The sequence below is a fragment of the Schistocerca serialis genome, chromosome 6 (genome assembly GCF_023864345.2).
Source record: "Schistocerca serialis cubense isolate TAMUIC-IGC-003099 chromosome 6, iqSchSeri2.2, whole genome shotgun sequence".
Classification (NCBI taxonomy): Eukaryota; Metazoa; Arthropoda; class Insecta; order Orthoptera; family Acrididae; genus Schistocerca; species Schistocerca serialis.
The window spans coordinates 496,330,027-496,341,245 of NC_064643.1; positions in this window are offsets into that span (position 1 = coordinate 496,330,027).

Here is an 11,219-nt window from a genome sequence, read left to right on the forward strand (position 1 = left end):
ACTAAACAGGACCAGAGGGAGCGTCTCATACGGTCATTCGCCTCGAGTATAGGTGATCAAAAGTTGATCAAACTTTAAAGTGGCCTCTGCGGTGCCTGTATGTTTAATAGACGGCAGTAGCAGTTTGAGGTGTAAATTCGGCGAGGGACTTGGTAAACCGTTAGGAACCCTTGGATGGCAGCACTCTGCGGTATTCTGGGGGAGCATTGCGAAATCTCTTTCTCCACGCTGGAGTCCCACCACAGCTTTGCGTAATTGCGTCAGCATCTGTGCCGAGGTGAGTTTTATATCGGATGAAGTTAGTGGAACTTCTATAGTTCGTAATTTTTATCTGTTTGGGGGTAGAGAATAACGATGATAGCATGCTGGGGATCTGTAGTACTTGTATCTAGTTTGGGGATGCAACACAATGCGCGTTATTTCCGCTGAATAGTAAAGACATGCTCCTGTCGCACTAACTCAGATCGATCTGTTTCTACATGGGTTGCATAAGGTGGTGGATATGGTTTTCTCCGACTTCTGCTCAGTTCCGACTTAAAATGGAACGATGACATACACGAAGCTGTAGAAATGGGATCAGGTGCAAGATGCATAGGGACTGAGTAAAACTAGGTAGTAATTTTACTGTAGCAGCCAGGTTCGAGGAAGGTGACTCGTTTTGAAATATGGGAGTGCCCGAAATATGATTCACTTGTGGTTGTGACCGATGCAGGTATGTGCTTGAAAGCAAAGACCCCATTCCAAATCATGGACATCATTTCTAGCAGATGGCGTAAAACTAGAGATCTGAGAACTAGTCTACATTTTTCTTCTTACGACCTCAATCGGCACATCATCTGCTACTACTGTTTGTGTTCCTTCTCAGTCAGTCATCGCCTATAACTCAGTGGATATATCGCAGAACCTTTGATATGGTACCGAGAGAGAGAAAGTGCTACAAATACTATACAATTATATAGTTGAGGGCGGTGTGACAGATTGACAAATACTGCTTACATACGACGTTCCTTAGCTGACTCACTTGCAAACTTAATTCATTTTATCACGTGGTTGCATTGTGGGCTTATGATAGGCATACGTACGATCACCGTCACGGTATTTGTCCGGGGAAAACCACCTCACTCAGACGTCATGTTGTACCTTGATTTGTAAAGCGGGTATAGCTTTTAGTATTGATACTTGCATGCACTTATAGAACAAAGACCGCTTGTGACAGTAACATACAGTAGTTGCTGCGATCAGTTTTTTCTTTAACATCTCACCAATTATGTCTCTCTGTTTCTAGGGCACGGTGGTAGGATTCGCAAGAAGAACCTAAGAGACATGCACACTCATCGTTGATTTTCAGTCAGTACTATTTCGTATCGTAGGCAATCAGTTATTGACCAAGTATTATACTTAGTAGTAGCGGTGGGTGCAATATATGTTCGCATTTGAGCATCAGGTTTATATGGTACGTGTTTGTGTAAAGGAGATGGCTATGTCCAGTCGTAAGGAGGGTATCGATTTGACTTGGAGTACTGTGATAGCAAAGGGAGGAGTATGTCCAGTTGTAAGGAAGGTACAGATATTTCCATTTCCAGAGTCACAGCCTTCAGCAGGGTGTATTTCTGTTACTCCGCTCATTGCCGAATGCCGTTCAATTGCGACCGCGATCGTAACATTTAATTGTAAGTATAATGATACAAGATATATTTGAACGGTTTTCCAGAATGATTCCGTGTTTGCAGTGTCCATGGTGGTAACGATTCACGTTTCCTGTTGATGGCAGCAGCTGTCCGAATGCAGAGGCCTGTTGGAGTGTAGGAATGTATCTGAGTTAACTTTGCCCTCGTCTAGACGACCAAATAGCGAACTAATACCTAGTATGTGTTGGGTGACTTCCGTGATCAAGTGGAAATTTGAGAAGACTGTGTATGGAGGTGCGTTTGCGATGGAGCGTTATTCACTCCCATGTAAATTGTTCGTTTGACTGCTTTTGCACATTTCACGCCTTTATTTAGTTGAGGGAAGATTTATTGTGGTGTGTGGAAGAGACGTTTGCCAGCTCTCTAGACATGGGAAAGACTTTAGTTGGCTTGTACACTATACAGATGATTTCGAATCTGTTACATGACCGACTTCGGTATTGAAAGTGGAAATATTAGTTTCCTGTATTTGTTTCTAGTTACTCAGGGGAATTATGTTGCACTAGCAATCGGTAGGATGCTGCCTAGTGCTTGATATGGAGAAGTACCGTGAAAATGGTATAACAGTATGGCGAAAATACGTGCATTCTTGTAATCCCCGAGTCTGGAGATGTGTGTAGAAAAGCGAACAGGCAAGGAAACAGAAACAGTAACGCGTTTGTTTTGAGGGGAAACGATATCGAATTTGTAGAAGAGTTCTGAGAGCGACTTCGGTCCGCTGATGTAAAAGGGATGATTTTATATGGCGGAGGATATGAACTGTATGCTTAGTAGATTGATACGGTAGGTGGTGGTATATTGCCTGGTTGGAATTCGGTTTCACTGACTAATATTCAAGCTACTGTCCTCAGTGGGATAGCCACGTAAATAAGTAAGAATGTTCTCGTATTTGACGATATTTATGGCACTTTGCGAGTTTTAGTTGTCGGTACTATATGCTGATCAGTGTAAAAATAGTTTATTACCGCTGAATGTCGCATCTGTAGAAAGAAAGAAAAGGCTGACAGTGCTTCCGTAGGACTGGGGAGCATTGTGAGATATAGCCGGTGTGAGTTTAGGCACGTGATAATTTTTTCGGTTGCTTTACAGATATAAAAGATAACTGCACTGCTTGTGTAAAATGTGTATATATTGTAAAGTTACTGTGGCATATGTTGTGTAAAATGTGCATATATTGGATTGTAAAGTTAGTATTGTTTATGTTATGGCGTGACTAGAGAGTGATGACTGTGTGTCCTATCGTGAGGGACGTATAGATTCAGCACATCGATAACCGCGGGGGTATGAGAGATATTTTTTACGTGGAAAATTATATGCGATATAGATAATGAGATTCGTTCCAGAAGCACAGTCGTCAAGAGGAGACATTACCTGTACATTGATCAGTGTCCGACTGTAGCAGCTATCGCGATAATTAATTGTAGTTACACTGGTAAATATCTTCCTGGCTTTCAATATTATCGTGAGTCTCATATGTATTTGATAATCTGAAGACAACTTTGCGGGTTTAACTGCCAATGGAATTCAGCGATCTGTGCAAAATAATTTCACCTCTGAAAGCCCCCAGAAAGAAAATGTGGATGGTGCTTTGATACCGGCGGCGTCAGTAATTCGGCAGGTACATTCGATAAGAGCCAATCAGAATGCTCGATTCATTCACATCATTTGTGGTGGGATATAGGAGCCTCTACTTAGCGGAGGGAACGTTTGCAGCCAGGGTATCACGTTAGAGGCGCTGCGGAAGGTTGATTTGATGTTATTCTTGTAAACAGGTTCTGTTAGGATAATAATTTCCGTGCATACAAGCTGAGACATCTTGAAGTCGAGCGTTAACTATTTCTGTGACACTATACAATTCGCGATAGGTCGACTTGGCTATTATTTCTGTTACAAAAGCCATGTGATGTAAGAATAACATAGGGAACTTTGTTAGAAGCGTTTGTAACTATGCGCTTGCACTTGGCGTTTCATCAGTCACGGAGGGTAGTTAAGTATGATTAAAGGCGTGTGTCTTGTCGCGCTAGGATCAATGCGTCCTGTGCTATTCTATCATCAGCGATAAAGACATGTGCCGTCTGGAGGTGTCTCATGTGAGCGCACCTTGGAATTCTGTGACAGTATAACGGAGACTGTATAGAGACAACTTTCACCTGTGTTCGGCGGCAGCTTCCAGGTGTGGTGGAGCGCGCAGTCGTGAACGGACGTCTGTGTATATGGTTTGGCAGCTGACGGCCACGTCACTTCGTTGGGGCAGCACGTGCGCTCTACTAGAAAGGGGGTGGCGGAGGGTGTTTGCATGGATTGATTTCTTTATTTTGCGAGCAGGTCTGTAGTCGGTGCTATGTGTTATTTGGTCAGTTTACGAGTACTGAATGTGTCTAAACATCACTGTGATGCATTATTTACGAGCAGTTTGCAGGTCTGTACTGAAATAATTTTGGTAAATTAGAAGTAGTTTTTATGTCTGTAGACTGTGTATTGTGAACCCAAGCATATCAGAGCGCGTTTTGTATCAGTGTGATAAATATACTCCATCCCTAAATGTTCCAAAATAAATGGAGTGCACTCCTTCCTTACTCTATACAGCAGCTAAGAGCAGGCTGAATCATTTTCGGGCTATTTTCCCCTCCGGACCATCTTGGATTATGTCACATGAGGGAAGACAGCCAGTACTGTGCACTACGTCAGTTGGACTCTAGACCTAGTGGTGGAGACATTTCTTGCAAAATAAAAACTGATGTCCATAACAGAGAGTCGTTTTCTCACAATTTCGCCCCACCATCTTTTATCATGTCATGCACTATGCACTTTAGCGCAACAACTTGGACTGGTAGGGAGATGTGGCGATCGGATGAGGATCGTGGTGGAGAATTTAACTATTTTATTCCAAGTACAGGTGGGTGTGGCATTTGTGAAAATTGATTCCAAGTCCTAGGTTCTATGAAGTCGAATCACGTTACTAATGCAGTAGCCAATAGGAGAGCAGCATTTTAGGGGACGGGGGATGATACGTCACGAAAGAACACTGTGCTCCTAGTGGGAAAATGTGGAACTTCTCATTTGATCCTTGAATATAGAAATGGTACATTCAGTTACTGAAAATATTTAGGGCTGAATTGGAATTAAGTACTTAGGTAATTCATACATCAGATGAGTAATGTGGGTGTCACAGGTGTTCAGTTAGATTAGTAGTAGAAGCCCATCTCTGGCGCAAGTATGAATGTGCAGGATGGAGGGTGGAGGCTGTGACGTCAGCAGTCGCTGGCCCCACACGCGAGAGAGCAGACGACCTTGGATTACGTAATGGGACCGTCCAGTGGCTGTGTCCTAGAGCACATGGCGAACAAAATGTATGCAGCCATCTTGATTAACGGTACTTGCGTCATCACCTGACGTCATAGGGCGTCCTCTGCTGGTGGCGAAATGTACTAAGCCAGTTGGAGTCCAGTCCGTGGTGAACACATCTGCATGAAATTGGTTAAATAATAAAGACAAGCCCTTTTTTCCACAAATCATTAAGAGAAGGTGGCAAGTGAGGTTAGTGTAAGTGTGCTTTCTTTGCCAGCATTTTTTTACCTTAGCAGCGAAATGCCATGTGAGCTTTGTTTACTGCCAAAATTCAATGTTGGCGCCAGTTCGTAGGACAAAGTAGTGGTCGGTTGACTTCGGTTAATGGAGGTAACCCAAGTCAGCTATCTTCGAGCGATTTTCTTTGCTTAGTAGAGGTAACTGTGGTGTGGTGCATTATCCTGTTGGAATTTGAACTTTTCGCGTTTCTCTGGGGGAGTAGCACTTTCCCACCAAAATTCAAACTTCCTGCCAAATCCGCAATCTTGAATGACGTCACCACCACCATCTTGGATGACGTCATGCGCTGCTTCCAAGTATACACAATGCCATCTTAGATGAAGTCGTCACCGCCATCTTGGATACATCCGGCAACGATGCAGAGTGATCTCCTAGCACCCTTGTACCAATACTGACATACTGAAATGAGCACAAAGTTGTCTACCTCAAACTTTTACTTGAAGAGAAACAGCCATTGGGTTGACTAAATGAGAAACTGGAACAGCTGATTTCATGAGGCCACTTGTCAGAAATAACTGGTGATCGGAAAACAGATATTTGACCAGTCTAACAAAACCGCTTCAAGTGTTAAAATGTGAGCACAACTGTGAAAAATGGTTTCTTAAATTTGGTTTTTGTCTTACAGAAATCGTATCTCATGTGTACGTAGTACATCTCTCTGTGAAGAATCGGGAATCACTAGAGATGTCGAGTACAGTTAGTTACACCAGCAGCACTTGGTAATTTACCACAACTGAGGCTACAGAGGAAACCGTAAAAATCAATCACAAATCAGATTTTAACATGGTGGATGACATTCTGAACATGGGGCCACCTTCACTGTGTTCTGCATCTGTTCACACCCTTTCAAATAGCCCTCCGAAGCACGGTGACCAATACACGACGACCCCTTTAGCCACCTAATCACAATGGTCGAATGTTGGTGTATTATTATGACAGCTAGACAAAGGGGCAAGGCACACACTTGAAACATATGTATTCACCAATAGCGAAGCCAATTTTTTTGCGGGTCTGCCTCTGATCCCCTCCATTGTTGTCATAATAGCGTTTCGCTCCACATCATAATTTGTAAATTGTTCCGCAAAACACACTTGGCTAAACCTTTCAGCGGAAACAGCTGAACAACTGGGGGTGTTCCCTTACTGAAATCCATCCGTATAAACATTGATAAAATTGTAAGAAGTCCTAAAACCGTAATCTAGAGTAAAAGTTTTATTGTATTGCATCAGATTTAAAATCGCTTTGGGCCTCTGAAGACTTCGAGGTAATTTGTTCCATTCCTGATGCGTCCAGATCCATAAGTTGGTAGCATCTAACTTGAGTGCCTTGGTCACTTGGAACCGATTCCTCAACAGCTGCTGAGAACTGGGGTGGACCACCACACTAAATGCCAATGACTGAATCAATGCTCAGATTTTCAGGGTCTTTGAGCAACAAGGTGGTGGCACCAAATTCGGAGTGGTGGTTCACCAGTCTCTGCAAAAAAACTCTGAACTACACTGTCCAAATGGTTCCAGTTTACGTCCAAATGCCCTCAAGGTGGACAGTGTCTAACATCTTGAGGTAGGAAATATGGACTGTTTCTAAAACACATTGTGATTATCTGTGATATGACAAGGCATCCATAAAACTGCAAGAGGTGGGACCTGTTAGCTCTCCACATCTTTCTGCTGAGAGATTTTTCAATGTTCAATGATTGAATCCCTTTGTTCGCACGTATTTTAGGAGAAGGACTCGGGTTAATTCTGGGTCAAATAGTAGGCTAGAAAATGTACTGTCCTTAAACATTAAAATAGTGTTCCCCTTCATGAGCTCTGGTGGATGAAAGCTGCACGAGCATGGTTAAAGTTGATACATGCAGTCTCCTCAAGTGAAAATCTAGAACCATTTTTATTGGCCCAATTTTGCAGCCTCCTCATTATCAGATGGAGTTGCCTCAGTCACACAGTAAGATTGGAAGAGGCGTAGAAGATTGCAGTCATCCACAAACAAAGAACTTTTAACTGGGCATCTGACTGCAGAGGAGATGCCACTGATTGTGACTGCAAATAGTAACACATAGTACACCTCCACAGGAGACCCTATTCATCTGAACAAAGCAATCGCGCAAGGATTCACCAATGTGATAGTGAAACCACCCGTCCTCATGGAAGGACTGATTAAGATGTGACACACATCCACATGGCCCCCATTTGGGAAACTGGCAAAGATGTTTTATCTTTTTTTTTTAAAAAAAAAAAGATGGTGTCTTATGCTTTTTCAAGATAAAAACCGCTCACACCGACTAAATGGTTGCAGCACAAGGAAGACTCCTGTATCACTATCTCCAGTACAATTAAGTTGTTAATGCAGAATGGTATCACCTGAAACAGCACAGGTGATCACTGAATGAGAAGCAAGATGTGATGGCGTATGATCATGTGCTCTAGCGTCTTACTCATACAGCTGGTGAGGGCTCTACTCCAGTAACTATTAGGGCTGGTATTACTCTTGCCTGGTTTCAATAAGGGCATTAATATTGCTTCTTCCAAGTGATAGGGGACCTGTCCATGAAACCATATCTGAATGAAATAATATATGAGATTGTCTTTGGTTGCAGGGTACAGATGATGTAGCATGGCATATTGAATTTTATGTGGCCTACAGCATTGTTCTGGCTGCAGACAGAGCCAATTCCAACCCCCACATAGTGAACGAAAGGTCATAGGCCATCTCATTACACAAGGAGAAGCAAAGTCTCCATCTACACAGACCTACAGAACATGCCAGGAGTTTTTCTGGGTGAAGCAGTGACGAGAGAGAGAGAGAGAGAGAGAGAGAGAGAGAGAGAGAGAGAATTCAGCTAAAACTTGAGTCGTGTCTTTAGGCGTGTCCATGAAGCCTCCATTTCTCAACGCGGCCCTAAGAGGACATGTACCGCCCTTGCCTGAAATTAATCTTATTGAGCCCCAAACTTGGGCACTAAAATGTACAGAACTCACAAATTCCTTCAAGATGTTCCTCTTCCATTCTTTTATCACACACCTCGCTTGTGATCTCGTGGACTTGAAGGCACATTTCCTGCAGCTAGATGGTGTTTGAAATGCTGAGGATATTCTTCACTCCACCATGGGACAGGCATCTGAGGTCGTTGCTAGACTGAGGAATGGAATGGCCAACAGCTCATTGGATCTCACAGGTGACAATCCATACCCCGGCACATTCCTGTTGTTCGAAGCAAGCCTGTTGACTATACTGCAAACAATTTGTCCTCTGAAGATCCATCTTTGTGATATCTTCTGTCGACCACTGTCTGAGTCAGGTATAACACCACCAGAAAGTGGTCTCAGGTATACAAATCTCTGGCCAATGCACACTGAACTGAGTTTGCAACAGCTGGGGAGCAAAAACTACGATCAGTGGCTTAAAGGCCTGTAGTAGAAAAGTTGGACAGATGGCAACAGTTCAAAAGGCACATACACTCTAAATGAATGAGGTGCTTGATAGTTTGACCCCTGGAGCAATAGCTAGCCACAACCAACAGCACATAGTGTGCACTGAAGTCATCCATGAGGAGGAACTGGTGGTTGAGTGCCCGGAAGATCTCTACCAAAGTATCTGCATCGAACAGATCATGAGGTGGACATATTAGGAATACACTGTGATCTTGACTGGTCTGAGAACTTCCACTGGAACTGCTTGTATAGCTGTGGTAAAAGGAACAGGAGGGGAGTGGCATATTTCAACAAAAACAGCCACCTCACCCTCAGCCCTGTGAGATAGTTCTTCCTGTAGAAGCGACAGCCCCTTAATTCTGGTGTGTTGGTGACTTTAAAACAAGTTTCCTGTAAGCAATTGCAGAATTATCTCTCTTGGGTCAACAGCTTTAATTTTTCCTAGTGTGATAGGTATCAACGTAAGTTCCACTGCAAATTTAGAAGCCTGTGAGGGAGCCACTGATTTGCAATGGTTGTCCTTGTCCCTCTTTGTAGGCAGTGGTGATTTACCCCAGGGTTCATGGGGAACATTAGACAATGCCCAGCTCTGTGGTACTTGTATGTGGATGTCAGTTTCCTCGACCATAAAGTCACAACTGGAAAAGGAGAACGTTCACTGATCCAAGGATTTTGCTGCCACTTTTATTTGATTTCTAATGACTTTGTGTGACTTCTCTATAACTTACAGGAGGAGTTGATTGCATGTGTAGAGAATGTATTAGGAACAGATGTAGCTTTTCCTCCATAGTTAAATGGACAAATGCTTGTACTCATACTTGAATCTGTGGTTCAAGTTTGTGTGAAGGCATCCGACTCGGCATCTAGCTTCTTGAGGGCCTACGCGAAAGAAGCAGCAAACCCCGAAAGTTGCATAACTTAGAAAGTGTTTTCAGCTTCATCGTAGGGTATGCGTATCTTAATTTTCAACTCTTGGGTTTTCCTTTCTCTATTATAAACCCTGCACTTCCTGCTCCATACTAGGTGATCCTCATGAGTAGAAAGATTATAATGCACTATTTCCACTGAAATTATACATGTTTGCTTCCAGGTACTAATATCTCCATTCTGTGTGCCAGACTGTATAGAAAATGAAACAATGGAAAATCCAGTGTGGAAAAAGACAAGATATCTACAGAAAAGACTGTTCAAAATTATCAAAAATGAATAAATATTGTTACTACTATTAATACATAACATTTTTGTTACCAAAACCACACACCAGGTACTGTCTTACTCTTAGACTCTGCCAGATAGTTACTTCCAGGAGTACTGTTTAAAGTTCATGAAATCCTAATTTTACCAAACCCAAGAACAAGGCACTGCATTCACTTTTTTACTGTAGCTACGGAAATGCATTCAATAAATATTTTACAATGATGACCAACATAATATAAATATTTAAAAAGTTCATTGTCTAAAGTGATGACAGGCAGTTCTGTATTACAGAAAATACAAAGATTTGTCAATAGATCTATTGCCACAAAAGTTAACTGGAAAATGGGAAGGGTGGCAGCACCATCATGTTTACATGTAAGAAACAGGGAGGGAAGACAGTAACAGCATGCTCCTCACTATTCTCACAAATGGAGCAACATCACACAATACAGCAATACATAGCACAACAATTAAAAATTAACTGGTGTATGGGTTTGCCAATAATACTCTCACACTTTTGACAATTGTTCACGGTTTAAAGTGTATGAATCCATCTTTCACCTGAAGAAACCACTGGTTGCATTAATTCTGATGTTTCATTTTTTTCACACAAACCTAATACAGTACACCCTTTTTGAAACTGCCGTCTTATTCACACACAACAATCCCACAGAAAACTTTCTCAGTTTCCTTGTGGTCCTGATGTCTAATTCTGTGCAACAAAAGCTATTAAGTTTCCGCTTAGCAATGAATTCTTTTATTTTTTTTACACTATGAGTAATGTTGGAGAAATTACTGCCTCATCTGCATCTCTAAATGCCTAACTCAGTACATGGTGCATGGACTGAGTTGCAGGCTCCCTATCTAGAGCTTTCCAGGAGCAACAGAAATTTGATTTTCAGTACTTCATACAATTACTGACTGCATTTAAAATGAGTGTAATTCATGGCGTGTACATTACCCATACTATATTCAGCCAGTATTTGAGAATGAGAGAATTTGGGAACTTCTAATGAGCTTTACACATAATTTATAAACATTTATGAAACTTTTCCTCACTGACATCCGAAGAATGGTGAAAGGAAAAAAGTTTATCGCTCTCTTTAATTTTCACTCTTCATGCAGTACAAATTCAGCAGCATGCACGATGTTTTAATTTATTACTTCTAACTATTTGCAACACATTTTGCATACCATATCCACATATACCACTGAATGTCCCTGGAAAATTATGTCATGCAACACATAGTTGAGGAGATATGACATCAAAAACATTGAGATGCAAGAAAAACTAGCTTTTGCTTAAAATAGG